Source organism: Vigna umbellata, chromosome 6, assembly GCF_029865625.1.
Source record: "Vigna umbellata cultivar VRB3 chromosome 6, Vumbellata_1.0, whole genome shotgun sequence".
Classification (NCBI taxonomy): Eukaryota; Viridiplantae; Streptophyta; class Magnoliopsida; order Fabales; family Fabaceae; genus Vigna; species Vigna umbellata.
The window spans coordinates 18,288,325-18,305,366 of NC_142170.1; the positions used below are offsets into that span (position 1 = coordinate 18,288,325).

Sequence of the window (17,042 nt, forward strand, 5' to 3'; positions counted from 1 at the left end):
TTTCCATGTGTCTCAACTCAGAAAGTATATAGCCAATCCCTCTCATGTTTTAGAACTGGAAGACATTCAACTACAACCTGATCGAACGCTGGAGTTGCAACCAATCCGCATTGATGATGTTCGCACTAAATTACACAAGAGGAAGGATGTTCGATTGGTGAAGGTAGTGTGGGATGCCAAGAATGGAGATTCAACGTGGGAGGTGGAGAGTGCAATGAGGGACTTATATCCACACTTATTCATAGGTAAATTCTGAATTTTCGAGGACGAAAATTTTTGTAGTTAGGGAGAATGTGAGACCCTGGATAATTAGCAAATTTAATCCTGACATCACACCACTAACACACACACCACGTCACTGTTGCGGGTAATTAAAAACCCACTTTCAACTCTGATTTTCACCTCTGCAATGCACAGAAAACTGAACCACCATCATTCTCTGCAACATTAAAAACGCACCACTCCTTACATGCACACCTGCCACTTGTCACGTTAGAAACTTACAAATCAGAATTTAGTATGCAGGTGTCAGTCTTGGACATGTTTGTTCAAGCAAACGTTACTTTAACAAAACCAAAGTTTTCTGAGAACCCTTTCACCTGCACACTCATTCATCTTCTTCCTCAGAAAACCAAACTCTTCATTTTCTCCAAATTTCTCTCTAAGAATCCTTAACTTCTCTCTATCAGAAAACTCACGTTTCCTCTCTGATCACAATTGCAGCACCATAGGAATGTTAGTACTGCTGTGATCTCCATTTTGGACCAAACAGAAACTGAATCCAATCTGGTAAGCCTTCTTACTGTATTTCGTTCTTAGGTTTCTGGAAGAATAGAGTTTTAGTGCATGCAAGTATGTAGTCTCAGAGTTCTGCAATTTTTGATTAGATTTGTTTTGGAAGAATCAAGAATATAATAGAAGCATAGTTGGATAAAGCCATTTTCATCTAGGACAAGTTGGAACTTCAATCCGGGTAAGGGAAGCTTATATGTTTAATTCATACTGCTTGATTTTATAATCTGAGTTGCATGTATATGAAATCTGATATTTGAGCCTTATGAACGTTTACTGATATGAGATATAAATTCTGGTTCATTTGCATGTTGTTTTGGATACGCATGAAAGATGTGTGAATGTTATAGAGTTGGAATGATTAGATCGATTGAATCTGTCATGAATGAACACTGCTTAATTGTATTATATATGTTGTTGCTGATTTTTGATTTAAATGTATATTGATTTGATTCTGTATAAATGGAGTATGGTGATTGTATATTTGGAATGATCCAAATGTTGAAATCTGTATGATTTGATGTATTAAATCTGAAAGGAAAGTTGTCAAGTTCATAAAAATCGAAATCTGGAAAATTCTGTTAAGAGTTGAGAAATCTGGTCTCTGTACTGATAAAGGACATTCGTCCCTGTACGGTCTTAAACCGTTCGGTTTTCAGTTAAGCTTACTTAGACTAGAATTCTTTCATTTGGAAAGAATTCTGCCCGAGAATGAGCGTCCCTAGTTGATGATCTGAGCGTTCGTCTAGCTCAGTAATATTTAAATATTTAAAACTTTATAAATGAGTGACGTTCGGCCTTAAGTAGAGCGTCCGTCCTTAATAACGTTCGTCCTAAATGAAGTTCGACCTTCTGTTGAACGTTCGTCTACAGAGCGTTCGTTTCTATATTGAACGTTCGTTCATAACTGGTGTTCGGTCATATACCTAAACGTTCGTCCTACCCAACGTTCGGTTTATACCAACGTTCGTTCTGATTGTGCTCGGTCATTGACTTAGCGTTCGTTCCAAAGCGGGGTTCGGTTTCTAAACTGAACGTTCGTCCCTATTATTGAATTTTGAGCGAACATAACTGGCGTTCGTCCAAATTGTTAAATTACGTTCGTACTTGGACTGCCAGTGCTGTTCTTCTGAAATCAATTATATTGCTGGTGTATCTAAACACTTATCACTGGTTTTATTCCTTGGGTTCTATCTAGATTCTTTACACTTAAAATCTTTCAATGTATTATTCATCTCTTCTAAAGATCAGTATTTTCAAATTATCAAGAGTTGAAGCATATTAAGTGAATAAATGACTCGTTTCTTTTGTCCAGAAACGTGAAATCAAAGGTTCTGTGATAAGTTCATTTTATTTGATTAAAGAATGCATGACGTTAATATTAAGAGAGTGAAATACAGAATGGAGATATTATAATTATGAAAGGATATGATGGTTGAACACGACATGATATGATTATATGATTTTGAACTTGAATGAGCGTTCCATGGAGGAGCTTCTCAGTTGTATTAAATGCTAAATTTGTAAAGTATGAACATGGACAAGTTACTGATGGCTTGGTCCATCCTGATATTCCGTGATGCTCATCTTCACGTAGAAGGGGGTAGTCATGCGTGGGAATGGCAGGAGGTCATTCGTATCCCTCACTTAGCAGGGGCGAATGATTAACCTCAAGTGGAGGTCATTCGTATCCCTCACTTAGCAGGGGCGAAGGATTAACCGCATGTGGAAGCTGATTAGGTATATCCCGGCTACCACACCACTTGGGTGCAAGGACGCCTGTAACTACATGGTTCATACAGTTCAGTACAGTCTGTTTTATATAGATTTATATGTTAAATTTTATGATTAAGTTGTTTGATGTATCTGTGAATTAAATTGTGAACTGTATGTATGTTGTATTAATTAAACAATATAAGCTTACCCTTGCAATTTTCCTGGTGCTGTTTACTGTCCATGTATAATCCGTCTTGTCAAAATGCAATGATCATCCGTTGTGGATGTGAGCAGAGGGTGATGCATCTCTTGAAGTATTACTGGAAGAAGAAAATTTGGAAGATGCAAACCTGGTTGAAGTTGAAGTAAAAGCTGAACAGTAGAGGCGCGATTCCGTAGCAGTTTTAGTCTAGTGTGTTGTGCAGTATTTTTGGCAGTTGTATATATATATATAGTTCTGCAGATCTGTTTTGTATTTATCTGAAAATTTGGAATTCTGTCAAGTGCTGGACTGTATTTTGATATTCTGTATTTAAATTCTACAGAATGGATAATCAGAACTGGTTTCTGTTTATTTTTTTATGAATTCTGAACACTGCAGATTTTACTGTACGTGCTGTATGTTAAGTTTTAAAATTCTGAGCTACTGTAATATTCTTAAGACTGCACTGTTTATCTCTGTAAATGTGATCAGTTCTGGTTAATGGTAATTATCATTATTTGGGATGTTACAATATCTATTTTATAATATTAGAATATATTATTTTGATCTGAAACAAAATCATCCTGGAGAAGTTGTATACCTCTGTCACTTGAAAATATTGCTTGGAATTAATGCATTGTAGCAGAACATAATCCAAGTAATTTATCTTCATAAGTAGCATAGCTCATTGGCTAGACTCAACCTTCGTCAGAATACATTCTAAAGGAAGAGCAAGGCTTGAATATGAGGACAGTTGAAGAGATCAAGGATGAGAGGTCTCATACTTTACATTTTCTTCTTCAACTCTTACTTTCGAAACAGTAGCAATGTTCCCCAATTTTCATACTGATCATTCATTGATATCATCACTAATCAATTTTCTCAGAGTTTTTTTTTTCAAACTGTATTTAATCCCAGACAAGTTATAAATAATATATTTTGAGGTAAGGTATGAAGTTATAGTTTAATGCAATACACCGTTGCATCTTCATAAATTCCAAAACCATATGCAGAAACTAGAGCTTAAGAGTGGTTATACTCACCTTTAAATTTCCTGCACATTGCCCAGTCAGGTATTGGAAGAAAACCATCAAAAGCAAGTCAACTCTCTGCCTTCGGAGATGGGAACACAGGAATTAGAACTAGTATACCATGATTTGAATTATATGTTAATTAAACTAAGGAATTAATGATTGACATATAAGTTTAGAACTAGTTCTTAAGGAATTAGAACTAGTATACCATGATTTGAATCTGTCGCAACCGGGATCGCATGAGGACGACGAACCATAAAAGAAGGAGTTTAAAAAAGAGGTTTTGAAGTTGTCACCATAGTTTATTCTAGAAAGACCATGGAAAACCATAAAATAAGAGATGAACTACGAAAACTGGATTTTGGGTTCGGAAGTCAGTTACATGTAGGAAAGGTATTAACACCCTATTACGCATGCCTAAAGGATAAACCTTTAACTAAATGTACAAAGTTGATGTGATTATGTGAAGGATTTACCTTCCCCATAAATAATATTATAAAAAAATAAAAATAAAATTTTGTTTTATGGCCCGACAAGAATTTGACCTATCTCCTACCTATTCTTATTAAGAATGACAAATTAGGGTTACATAGTTTTTTATAAATGATTACTTTTTAAGAATGTTCGTATTTTTAGTTTTTTAAGATTTTGGATATTTTTTGTATTATTGCCATTATTGAGAAAAAAAATTAAAATAGCAAGTGTTGGACTAACGCGAATGGTCAAACAAACGCCAAAATAAAAAAATAAAATATTTTTTATTTTTGAAATTTTTATTTAATTTTTTATATCATTTTACAAAAAAAGAAATTTGAAAATGGGTGTCACACGAGGAATCGAACCAACACTAAAAGACACGAGGAAAGACATTTTTTTTTTATTTTTTAAAACAATACATTTGTGAATAGTAAAAATAATGATCTAGAAGAAAATGTCAAATTTAAGCGTAAAAAAAAGTGCGTATAATATTAAGCCATAATATAATATTTAAATAAAGAAAAAGGAAGTGACATACCTTCCAAATTTTACAGCTACATTTAATATTCCAATGTTTTCTTCCTTGGTAAATGTTGTTAGTAGAGCCTAGAAGTTATTCTCCTTTATACTTTCCTCATATCTCTCCCTATGTATCTATTTTATTTTTTCGTTCTTTCTATCTCTCCTTTTTACGATGTGACGAGTATTTATAGACACACATAATATTTTGTAATCTTTTCTTAATTGTGAATTAATTAGAAATGAATAATATAGGAAAGAATTGGTCTTGATAGCAATGTATTTCAAAAATTAATCAAATCAAATAATACTTCAGATATTGATCTTAATTTTGCAAATCATTGTTGAGATTGGTATCGCGCAGCGGAATATTTTAAAGAGCCTGATAAAGAACAATAACCAAGAGGGGAGGAGTGAATTGATTCTATTAAAAATATGATTTTTCTTTGCAACTTTTATCAAACAGTTTATAAGCAAGAGATGTAGAGATAAGAGAAAATCACACAAGGAATTTTATCCTGGTTCAAATCAAAAGATTCTACTTTCAGTCGTTAATCACTATAAAAGAGTGATTAACCTTTCACTAAAAATTAATAACAATTTACAATAGAGAAATAGGGATATAGATTAGAAACTACCTCTCTTAACATATAAGAGATGAAAGACACCTCTTTTTGACGCACAAAAGGATGAACGACTTGGCTATGCTTTGTAGGTATACTCAACCACTTAGACACACCAAGAAAGAACACTTCCTCCTACAAGCACCAAGTTCACAAGCTCCCTTTTCACACACAGAGAGTTTCCCTTAGGCACACAACTCTAATAATCTCAAATGAAAACTTACTTTCTAAGAGTTGAGGAGAACTCTATTTATAAACCAAGGTTCGTGCAGGATCAGAAACTGAAAAGGTAGCTCCCAACTACCAGTAATAATCAATTTTCAAAAGTGGTGATGTGTAAAACCCTTGAGTTGTTGGGCTCACAAAATGAATCAAAAACAAATTGGGTTATTTTATTTTATATTTTTTTTATTCTTTTAAAGTTTGAAAAATTTAAAGAAAATTTAACACATATACTTTTTTTATCTTTTTTATTTATTTTTAAATGAATTTATTTACCCAGACAAAATTGGGTGTTGACAAAATGTTTGAATGAAACAATGTTGTATAGAGTTTTATCATCATGTGATTCATGAAACCCAATTCCATTGAAGTTTCATCTTTGTCTTAATCAAATTTTCTAAATTTCTTGTTGTTCATTAGTAAAAAAAAAAGGATTTTAACTCGCGTATTTGACATCGGTTTAGTTGTAACCGAAGCAAAAATGGTACGGTAACATTTTTGTAATTATTGTAAAAATATATGTCTCGGTTTGAAAAGAACTGATGCCTAAAACTGGTGCATTGTCATTTTTGTAATTATCACAAACGTATATGTCTCGGTACAAAAAGAACCCATGCCTAAAACTAGCGTGGTGACATTTTTGTAATTATCGCAAAGGTCTATTATCTCGGTTGTTTAAAGAATCAAGGCATAAAAGAGCTGAAATTTTTATTTTTTATTTTTTTGAGAGGGTTTAGGCAACGATTCTTTATAGAAACGAGACCGTAGACCCTTATTGCCTCGGTTAAAAAATAAACAAGGTAATAACATGTGTTTAGGGTTAAATTTCGCGAACAAAGACAGAAGTTACGCCGCTCCTCTCTTTTCTCCCACTTTCTTTCGTTGGCGAGAGGGAGGCTTCCTTCCTTTTCTTTGTTCCGATGGAGGCGTGGCGGAGAGGGATCATCAATGGCACAAAGCAGACACGACAGAGACGCGCCGGCACAAGGGCATGGTGGTCGTTCTCGTTCTTCTTCTTCTTCTCTCTGTTATTATTCGCAGCGAAGGAGGAAGCTTCCTTCCGTCCCTTTTTTCTGATTTCGATTGGGTTGTTTTATATTTGATTGATTCTCTACAGGAGTGGTGGTGTTTGATTGATTCTTTGCAGGTGATGGTGGGAGCGCGTCGTTCTCGTTCTTTGTTCTTCGCAGTTCGGAATCTTTGATGATGGTGGTGTAAGATGGAGCGGTGGGCGTTGATGGATTGCGGCCAAGGGCTAACAACTCACCTGGCGAATGGTGAAAATAAAAAAAAAAAACCCTATACTACCTCGGTTGGATTTGAACCGAGGCAAAAGCACACACCTTTTGGCATCGGTTCAGAACCGAGGAAAAAATCCTACCCCTTTTGTCTCTCCTGTATATGTCTCGGTTGCGGAACCGCTGCGTATAAGCGAAAATAACCGCTGTCGTTTCTTTTTACTGTACTAGTGGTTACAATTTGTTCTTTACTAATGAATTCAATCATCATCGTTATCTAAGTTGATGTTGATAAATAAAGGTTATTAGACAAACAAACATAAATTCCGTGGAAAACAATACTTGAAGCTTTCATCTACTACTTGTAACGAATTGCTACACTTGCCAAAATGTTAACATTTCTCTTTTGATCTCCTTTCTGTCACCAATGTGTTTGACTCGTCCATATATGTTTTTTCTCTAGTGACAAAGGTGACTTTTGTTAGTTTATTTATAGTCATGGTTGTTCTTCATCAATGACCTCCTTATCAACTACATGTCAACAATACATTCCTTATTGATGATTTGCAAGAAGAGATTTATATGTAGCAACCTCCCAGATTTGTTGCTAAAGGCAGTCTTCTGATATGTATTTCCTCTTCTATATCATCTTCACAAATCATTAACAATATGATGTCACTCAAATGCAAAAATAGATATTTTTACTAAGTCTTTATTGATTATATTAGTAAACCTTCGTACATACAATTTGTATGTACTAGCTTGAGGGGAATGTTAAATATATTATCTTTATCTTTTATTTTTAGTTAGTTTGTTATTATTTCTTATTTGTATTATGAACTTAATTCATATTTGTTCTTTATTGAAAACAGGAAAGATTAATCTTATACATAATTTTCACTATATTAAAAAAGATTCATATTTTTTTAATGATCAAGATTATCTTTAGAAACTTTCAAACCAAGCGTTGAAAAAACCATAAAACAAAGGCTAAACCCATCCTGGTTCATAACATAAATAACGTGTTTGGCTAAACCAAAAAAAAACATATATATACTCAAGTGGAATGCAATGATACGTCACCACCCCTCATGGCAACGATAACGATAGTGAACAAGTGTCGACGACAAATAATGAGACAATAAAAGTATGATTCCCAAGAGCTCTAATACCAACTGTAACTATGTAATGAACATAAAAATATTATTTTATTTATCAAAACCTTTAAAATGAAGAAATAACAATACATTGAAAAGTATAGAAATATTTCGGAGGTATTTTTCCTAATTTCCGTGGAGATTTCGTGGATATTTTTATCCTATAATAATTTATTAGTTTCAACAAAGAACACATGAAATCACTTCTAAATCATTTTGATTGTATTTCAAGAAATAAGACTGCTTTAGAAAAATGTTACAGTATTCCATATCCATTTTTTTCCTAGCACCGTAGACTCGGAGATTATTGTTAGAATACGCTCAAAATTACACTAGATGCTTGTGGCGGATTAGTCTTAGTATTTTTTTTGGCTAGAACTAATATAATGATGGAGATAAAAAAAATTATTGAAATTATTAAACAACATTATTGAAACATATATCCAAGTCTCGTTCTTGTGCTTTAAGCATATGTTATATCACACAAATTACGTACAAAGTGAAATACGATAATGAAAAAAAGCATAAATTTCAGAATTTATTATCTTTACGGATAAGTAATCATAATGGAGGGGATTAACATTATGAGCAAGCTATTGTATAATCTACAAAATAATGAACCGATTCAACAATCACTATATGTATAGTATGATATCTAGATCGAAGGGTTAGCATCCAAAACCGATCGGTCTATCTACTGTAACAACATTCGTCAACCAGGTCAAATCAGAATACATGATGATGTTGGACCGCAACGCTCGTATACATGGTCAAACCAGGATAAATGATGCTGGACCACAGCGATCGTCAACCAGGTCAAATCAGGTTAAATGATGTTGGGCCACAACGCTCGTCAACCAGGTCAAACCAGGTTATCTGATTAAAGATATTCATAAAGCTAATTATAAGCAACCGAGCGGATTTTAAGGTAAATCTGTTTAAGGTAAGTTTGTTTATATTTTATTAGGCTTGTGATAACCTATAAATACAAAACCAAGGCTAAAAGCCAGGTACGTTCTATTGATACTCAACTCATACTCATATTCTCAAATACTTAAAAGTGATAATCATTCACTAACTATTCAATTAAGAGCCAAAGCTCTTGATGGACGAGCGCCCGAGAAGATGACGATAGAAGCTGTGCGAGCACGATTCGAACTCCTCGAAGCTTCTCCGACGAGTAAAGACGCAACGGAATGGAAGCGAAGCTCTAGATTGAGAGCTGACTCTGCGCCCGAGAAGATGACGATAGAAGCTGTGCGAGCACGATTCGAACTCCTCGAAGCTTCTCCGATGAGTAAAGACGCAGCGGAATGGAAGCGAAGCTCTAGATTGAGAGCTGACTCTAAGGAAACTGAGAGAAACGAAATCGGTTGCAGAAAACCCTAAAATCTTGAACAAACCCTAGAAAAGAGGGAAAACTCAAATTGGACCGATTAAACGGTTCAAACGCAAGATTGATCGGTTCAAAAGCGTTTAAACGGTGCAAATGGAGGTTTAATCGGTAGAAATCAAAGAACAAATGATAAAAAGGGTTTCAATCGGCTAAATGGAGGGAAATGGTTTGAGAAGGAAGAAACCCTAATGTGTGGTTGGAGATTGAAAAAGAAGAACAAAGATGTGGTTCTGTGATGAAGAAGAAGTGAGAAAATATGAGAGGATGAAACTTACAGATAAGATGAAAATCGGAAGATGTGGCTTGCGAGATGGAGAAACGAGAGAGAGAATGTGGATGTGCGTGTTTGATGCGCGAGAGGTGAAATGTGAAATGAGATGGCGTTTCTGTGCGTGAGAGGAAAGGCCAAAGACATGGAATGGAGGAGCTGACGCATGCGCTAACGAGGTGGCAGCGAACACTACAAGAAAAAAGTGTATTATATACAGCAAAAATCCGTATATAAGACCCAAAATCCGTATATAATACTTGTTTATATACGGATTACATACGGACAAAAATCCGTATATAATACCGTCGTAGCTAGGTTTATATACGGATTTATCCGTATATAAATTATATACGGAAATTATATACGGATTTATCCGTATATAAATTATATACGGAAATTATATACGGATAAATCCGTATATAATTTTCGTATATAAATTATATACGGATAAATCCGTATATAATGGTTTAAGAAGAGCTAAATAAATGCCCTGTATATAGCAGTTATGCAGGTACTATAAGCTTTCCTTCTTGGTAACAGAATCTATTTCAACAACTTAAAGAATAGAAGAAAAAAATCAAGCAACCTCAAAGAAAAGTGAGACAAATTATAAGATAATATATTCATATGTACAATAATCATATAAACTATATACCATGAAGCTTCAAATTCAAGTGCACAAGTCTCATTACTATAGTGCATGTGCAAAATCTTAACTACACTGGCCAATTCTTAAGCAATCAACTTTGCAACAAAGGAGTTACAAGTTTTCAGAACAACAAAAAACATTAATTAGCAAATATAAGCTCAATCATTAAATAAGAGGATATCCTAGTACCATAAATGCAACCAAAAATGCACTGCAAGGTGGATGGGAAATTGTTTTCTGCTGCAATTGACCTGCAGAATATAAACATCAATCTTTTAACTGTTTACAACTATTGATAGTACATATAACTTCACAAAAATGCCAACTAATAAGAGTAAATTTCAATGTGCAGATTAGAAAAGCTACCCTTCAAAGTAGACTATAAGCTTAAGCGATTAAAGGAACTCGTGGTCAATAAATTTTTGTGAGTGGAAATTGACAAGCTATATAGACAGCACAACTTGCACAATCTAAAGTTAAATATCCACATGGTTAAGAGAGAGGAAAAAAAATAGCACATATTGTTTCCTTACTAATTCACCACTCAGATTCATGTAAGTCCGAGGAGGCTTTGCAAGGAAGACAAGAACTTCACCAACAAAACCTGCAACAAACCAACTTGCAAAAAAAATTTATCAATACAATAAACATAGACAGAAAAATAGAAAATAGAAATATCTAAGCAAGGCAGCGGGCAAACCTTTTCCGAAAATGGCTTTGGAATAGGAAGTGTTCATAGGAATCCCCTAAGATTCAGCAAATGCATCAATCATCTCAAAGCCCACCTAGACAATCATCAAATCAAACTTGTATTTCAGATTTAGCCATTTGTTCAAGAGGATTTATTTTTTCCTATTTAGCTATTGATCTGATCTCTGTTCTTATTTACTTAGCAGTCTTTAGAAACTTATTTTTAAATGTTTTAATGGTTTAATAACAGTTTAACCATTTTGACAGTTTTAAACAAAAAAAAAATGCCAAAAATAAAAGGTGACCAAAGATGAAAGGAAAACAGCTACATTAATAAATACATCACCATATGCTATAAGCTTGTGCAAAACAACCATTGATTAATCTTAAAGAAAAGTACAAACCAGTATATGGACAAAGCAATTGAACATCAAAACTCTGAAACTCAAGCAGAGCAATGTACTATATTTAAAGAAGCATGTAAGTGTATGTATGTTACATGAAAATTCAAAACCATCAATACCTGCCCCTATACTCATTGTATTCATCTTATTCAAAATCAAATCACGTTACTGGATAATTAAAACCAAAGGTTTCTGAAAATGTGAGTAATATTTTTGCAATTATTTTATATTATCATATTATCGTTTCTGTGTATATTCTTTTCCCCGAATAATTTATCATCTAAAACTAAAACTTGTTTATTTTATTCCCATTTTAAAAATATTTTTATGAAATGAAATTGATAGTGTAAATGAGAATTCGTTATCACCAAAGATTATATAGCATGAGCTATAAGGATCTATTACAGTTAACAAGCAAGGAATAACTATACAAAACAAAAAAGAGAAGTTAATTCATGACATCAAATGATTAACATTTAAAATAAACACTACTAGTAAGGTAAGTTTTTTCTCTGCTATTTTTTATTCCAGTAAGCTTCAAAGAAATTGGTCAAAGTGGGAAGTAAGGCATGGTGCATGATGACATGAAAGAATCACTTGTTGAGAAGGCAGCCCATGAGCATCAATATGGAGAGCACGGCCTTGGGAGCACGTGAATGATGGGAATTCATTTGTTTTTTTAATTGAAAAGTGCACATGGGAGGAGACAAAAACACACGGCTGAAAACAATAAGTGGAGGACCCTTTGTGACATGGAAAGCACTATATTATTGGAGAAATGAGAGACTTGATACGTGAAAGAAGAAGGGGGCAGTGTGGAATTAATGGAAAGGAAATGACCTCTTTTCTTGGCTGAAACAAAGTACATGATGACAAGGAAGCCACCCACATATAGGACAGACCAAGGAAGAAAGTGGAGAGCACATAGTTAATCACAATGAAAAACAAATAAGTAAAAGTAAATAATTAGCATGCATGGGTTTTACTGTTACAAAGTTAAGCATAAAAAAAAGATAGTTATGGGAACTGTCAACCTTCTTGGCCTTGTTGGTGGCTTCCTTGCTGATGCCAAACTTGGGAGATACCTCACTGTTGCCATATCTGCAACCATAGCTGCTGTGGTATGTTAAAAGATTTGCATATTTTGATACACTCAATAGTCACTTAACTCATTTCTCTGGCTTTTAACCACACTTAGGCAACCAATTTTCTCTCTTCCCTTAAGGGAAAGTGGTTTTCAAGTGCAAATTATACAATTAATTTTAAAAGAATGTTCACTATTTACTCTTAACATCTTTCTATCTATACTAGAAGTCAGTAATTAGTTTTCATGTCACTTGTCTTGGACCAGGGAGTGAGTTTGTTATAAAGAGACTGCATGTACCCAAAAAAGCTATATCTTGATCTTTTTTATACCTGACATAAGAAGATATGTATGTGAATTCATCTGATAATACTAGTTGATATTTTAAGTTTCTTCATATTTTAATCTAGTGAGAAATCAAACATTAAATAGAAAAAAAAAACGAATTAAATATGAACCATACATAACTAAAATATAAAATGCTTTAAAGACCATACTTACAAGTCCAATATTGTAGGGATAAGCCTTGGTAGGGAAGTCTTTAACTGTACTCGTGTTATGAGACCAACCATCTGCCCTAGTGCTTCTACAGATGCGACACGAACCTAAAACGAAATAAGTTTAAATAAGACAAAGATCAAAAACAATCAAGTAAAAAAGTCATAAATTATACACTAAAATACTCATTTATGTTCATCAACCACACAAACAGAACATGTTCAGAAACTTAACTTTTATAGATGTATCAGCAAAAAAAGGATCCAGAAAATTATAAAGTGGAGAGACTACTTCCAGGACTTGACGACTTGTCAACTTCTAAGAAAATTCTTAGCCCTCGTTTTTCATTCCTTTGACACTAGTGTTCTAAGTCAATTGATAAGTTAACAACTAATAATCTAAATTGTTCAGAATAAGGCATTAAGAACACGATAAATTATTGTTTATACTTTATAATTTGTCAAAAGGAATAAATGTTTAGAAGTGACACAAGTAGTTTAGAAGATGCAACTCATGTAGATCGAACTTCTTCTCCAATCAATTATGTTCACTATGGTATTGAAGAAGCCAATCAAGCTCAAATAATAGACGACGAGAAAAATAAATAAAAGTAGAGCTTTAAGAATTTATAAATAATCAGTCAATCCATCAAAAAATTATCCAACATGAAGAATATGACATGCAAAACAAAGGATCAGAAGCCATTCAAATTCAAAAGGATTTCTGATGGAAAGCACCTCCAGCTTCACACAAGGGAAGATAATGAAAATTCTTTAAACTTTACTTACAGAGAAGGAGTCACATTCATGTAAATGCAAATATTTTATAGGTGGCAAGGATTGATGGCTCCCATTACGTTCAAGTGCTGGACCAGGCCAATTCCGAACTAATTGTGCTTCTTGTTCAAGACCTACATCTGACGGCTTGATTCTCTCTGTAGAAATATTATGTAAGGTTATCAATAAAATATCTGTTAGACATGAAAATTATTCGGCTGCAGGATTAAAGTCATCTAATCTAAGAACTAAGATAGGAAACCATAAAGGTATTAGTAGTAATGTGTTAATTCTGTCTGCACTATAAACCACGCAGGCATGTCTCAAGATGAAGGAAAATAATTGAAGATACACACTTTGAACATACAACTTATGACAAATCCCTCTTTTCCTCACGTCAACTTACAACTTCTCTTTAGCTCCTTCCTCGTTAACGTCTGAATTCTAGCAGTAATCATATGATTTCTCACATGACTCAAATAACAAGTTCGGACACCATAGGCCTAGCCATAAACATTTTCTTTGATAGAAATGTTTTTTAATACCCTCTGTACCAACCAACAATATAAGAATGATGTAAACATAGACAAAGAATAAATTAGCTCTCCTTATTCCTTAATTTTGTTAGTTCCAACTATATATGTAGTAACACTTTTGAAGTTCATAGTGATCATATTGACCAAACTCCAGCTTATGCACTGACTTACTTTAATCATGTGACCACAGTTGGCATCAGTGTGTCTAAAATCATCAACAGGTCCAGCATGTGATGCCTTTTTTTTCGAGTCCCTAGTAAAGTGAATTTCAATTTTGACAACCTTCGTCCAAATCTTCTCTCCAGGCAAATTTGAAACCATTCAATTTCCAGCAAATTATTTGTCCATGTGGAAAATAAATTGGGGGAAGGACAACTTCATTTCAAACCTTGAATCACTTTTTGTTCAACCATCTATTAAATGAAGACTCAAGAATTATGCTTATCTCTCAAAAAAAATTATGTCAACAAGCTTAACATCCAATCCCCCAAAAATCAGACAAGCTATTTTTTTTAGGAAATCATCTTTCAAATTAAAATCAACATAGTCACGGTCACCTTAAGCTTCCTTATCATCTATTAAATCATCTAACAAAGTAAAATCACACAATAAAACAAATCCATCAAATGTGAACTAAACACAAACCCAAGTCTAATGAATTAATACCTGGAAGGTGCAGAAGGCAATTGGAGCTCCACCTTATCTCTTCCAACGGGAACAAACCAACCTAGGGTTTCAAAATTCGGGATTTCCAACCTCCAAAGAAACAAGAACAATAATCGGTCAATGTAACATTATAGATACTATGAAAATGAAGCAAATTTGGATTACTTACCAGATGAAGGTTTCAACTAACCACGGAGGTCGTCCTACAATGTTTGCTGAACGAGATTGTTTCGGCAGGCAACGACGCACAACCACATTAGGGAAAATGCTTCCAAGCCCTTTAGTGTGTTCGATAGAAGAGCCTTTCACTGCGTTCGACAGAGGAGACTTCAAGTTAGCCTTTGAGAGAGGTTCAACGAGGGAGAAGGTTGCAGTAGCATACAGAATAACGCTCCATGAGGGAGAATAAGCCTGAACGAGGGAGAAGGTTGCAGTGAGTGAGGAAGATTAATGACGAGAACGAGGCATACGTACGAGTGGAGAAGAACGAATAGCTAGGGCTCGAGAAGGGGAGAAACTTGGCTCGAGGGAGGGAGGGAGAAAAGTGATACTTCTATATTATTTAGTTTTACTTTTTAATTATTAATTATCTCCATATCCGTATAAAAAATCAGCGGGTAAATATTTTGTCAACTTACATACGGTCTTACATACGGATCTATCCTTGAAAAAGGTCCCGCTTACACGCACCAATTTTACCCACCGATATTATATACGGATAATCCGTATATAACATTTTACCTCATTATATACGGATTTTTCCGTATGTAAGGCTATTCCACAGATCCGTATATAAAATCCGTATATAACATCCCTATTATATACGGATAAAAATCCGTATATAATAATCTGTATATAATTGCCATTTTTCTTGTAGTGGAAGGAGAGGTAGCGTGGAGGAGAGAGAAAGCACCGTGAAAATGGAAAATGGAAGGGAGAGAGTGTGCATGGAAGGTGGCTAGAGGGAGTCTTTGGACTCTCTAGCCTATGACTTTCAAGAGAGAATAGTTTCTGATTCAGAAAAATCAATTCTCATTAATCTCAAAAGTGCTAATACAAGAGAGGAGTTGGGTATTTATAGTAACCCATGCTCCTTAAGAGCTAAGGTATGAAAAGGATTCCATCAGCTCTTCAATCACGCGCCTAACTTGGGCGTCGGAGTGTCTTGTGCAGGTACCTCCTGTAACACCCGAATATTTTAAAGGGTATTACTGATAGTAGAGACTAAATTAATTTGATATCTCATATAAACAATCAAACTTTATTTCAATTACTCCAAAGTACAATACCAAACTTACAAACTTTAAACAATATAGTCTTCACCATTGAAATTTCAACTTATAAATTTTACACAACATAATCTTCCCAATACAAATTTATTCTTTTTACAAAAATCCCTGAAAGTTTTTCCCCGCATCTCTCTCATCTCTAAGCTTTTTCAACCGCATCTGCAACATTATCTAATCACATATAACATGAGTTATATGATCATAGTACAAACAAATAAGGGTAAGCCAACCATATCATAAAATCATTAAACTTGTAACAAAAATATTAAAATCATGTATTTCTGCAATTGATAAAATATCATTATTCCGATGTCATTAATTCATCATTATCAAAATCATCTTTCTCATTTCCATAAATCTTACAAGTGTACCATGCTTACTCATGAAGCCTTATGATCAGACCGCTCTCTGCCTGCTTCCTTAAGCCTCACTTACATACTATGTCTTACTTTGTGAAGCCTTATGGTCAGACCCCTCGCTGCCTGCTTCCATAAACCTCAGGTGTTACTTTGCTCATACCAAACTCTCATGGTATAACTAGAACATACTACTCCCGGTAGTAAACATCATTTCATAAGTAATGATTTCTCATATCCACTCCAACATTTCATAAAAACCAACAATTCATACCCTCTTATCCACCTAACTCAATCATGTTCATTCTTTAATCATGAATTCATAATAATCCGTTTTGGTATCGATAAATTAAACATATTGCCAGATATCATGCTTCATATTATAAACTCATTTTGCCCATAACGAGTATAACTCAACATATTTTCACCAAACAAAGATCATGGATC

At 34.1% G+C, this 17,042-nt stretch overlaps 1 long non-coding RNA gene across 7 annotated transcripts; it reads right to left on the bottom strand.

Moving 5' to 3' along the window:
- Window positions 1-10,229: 10,229 nt before the first annotated feature.
- Window positions 10,230-15,483, bottom strand: LOC124846875 (uncharacterized). 7 transcript variants are annotated; one of them, XR_015780170.1, is made up of 9 exons: window positions 15,333-15,480; window positions 15,120-15,258; window positions 14,951-15,040; window positions 13,761-13,906; window positions 12,976-13,079; window positions 12,425-12,503; window positions 10,997-11,081; window positions 10,830-10,900; window positions 10,230-10,547 (listed from the first exon to the last, which is right to left on the bottom strand). It is a non-coding gene; the product is annotated as an uncharacterized LOC124846875 (long non-coding RNA). The 7 variants fall into 7 exon arrangements; XR_015780174.1 differs by having other exon boundaries at window positions 10,830-10,914; window positions 15,120-15,483; XR_015780169.1 differs by having other exon boundaries at window positions 12,425-12,491; window positions 15,120-15,482.
- Window positions 15,484-17,042: the final 1,559 nt, after the last annotated feature.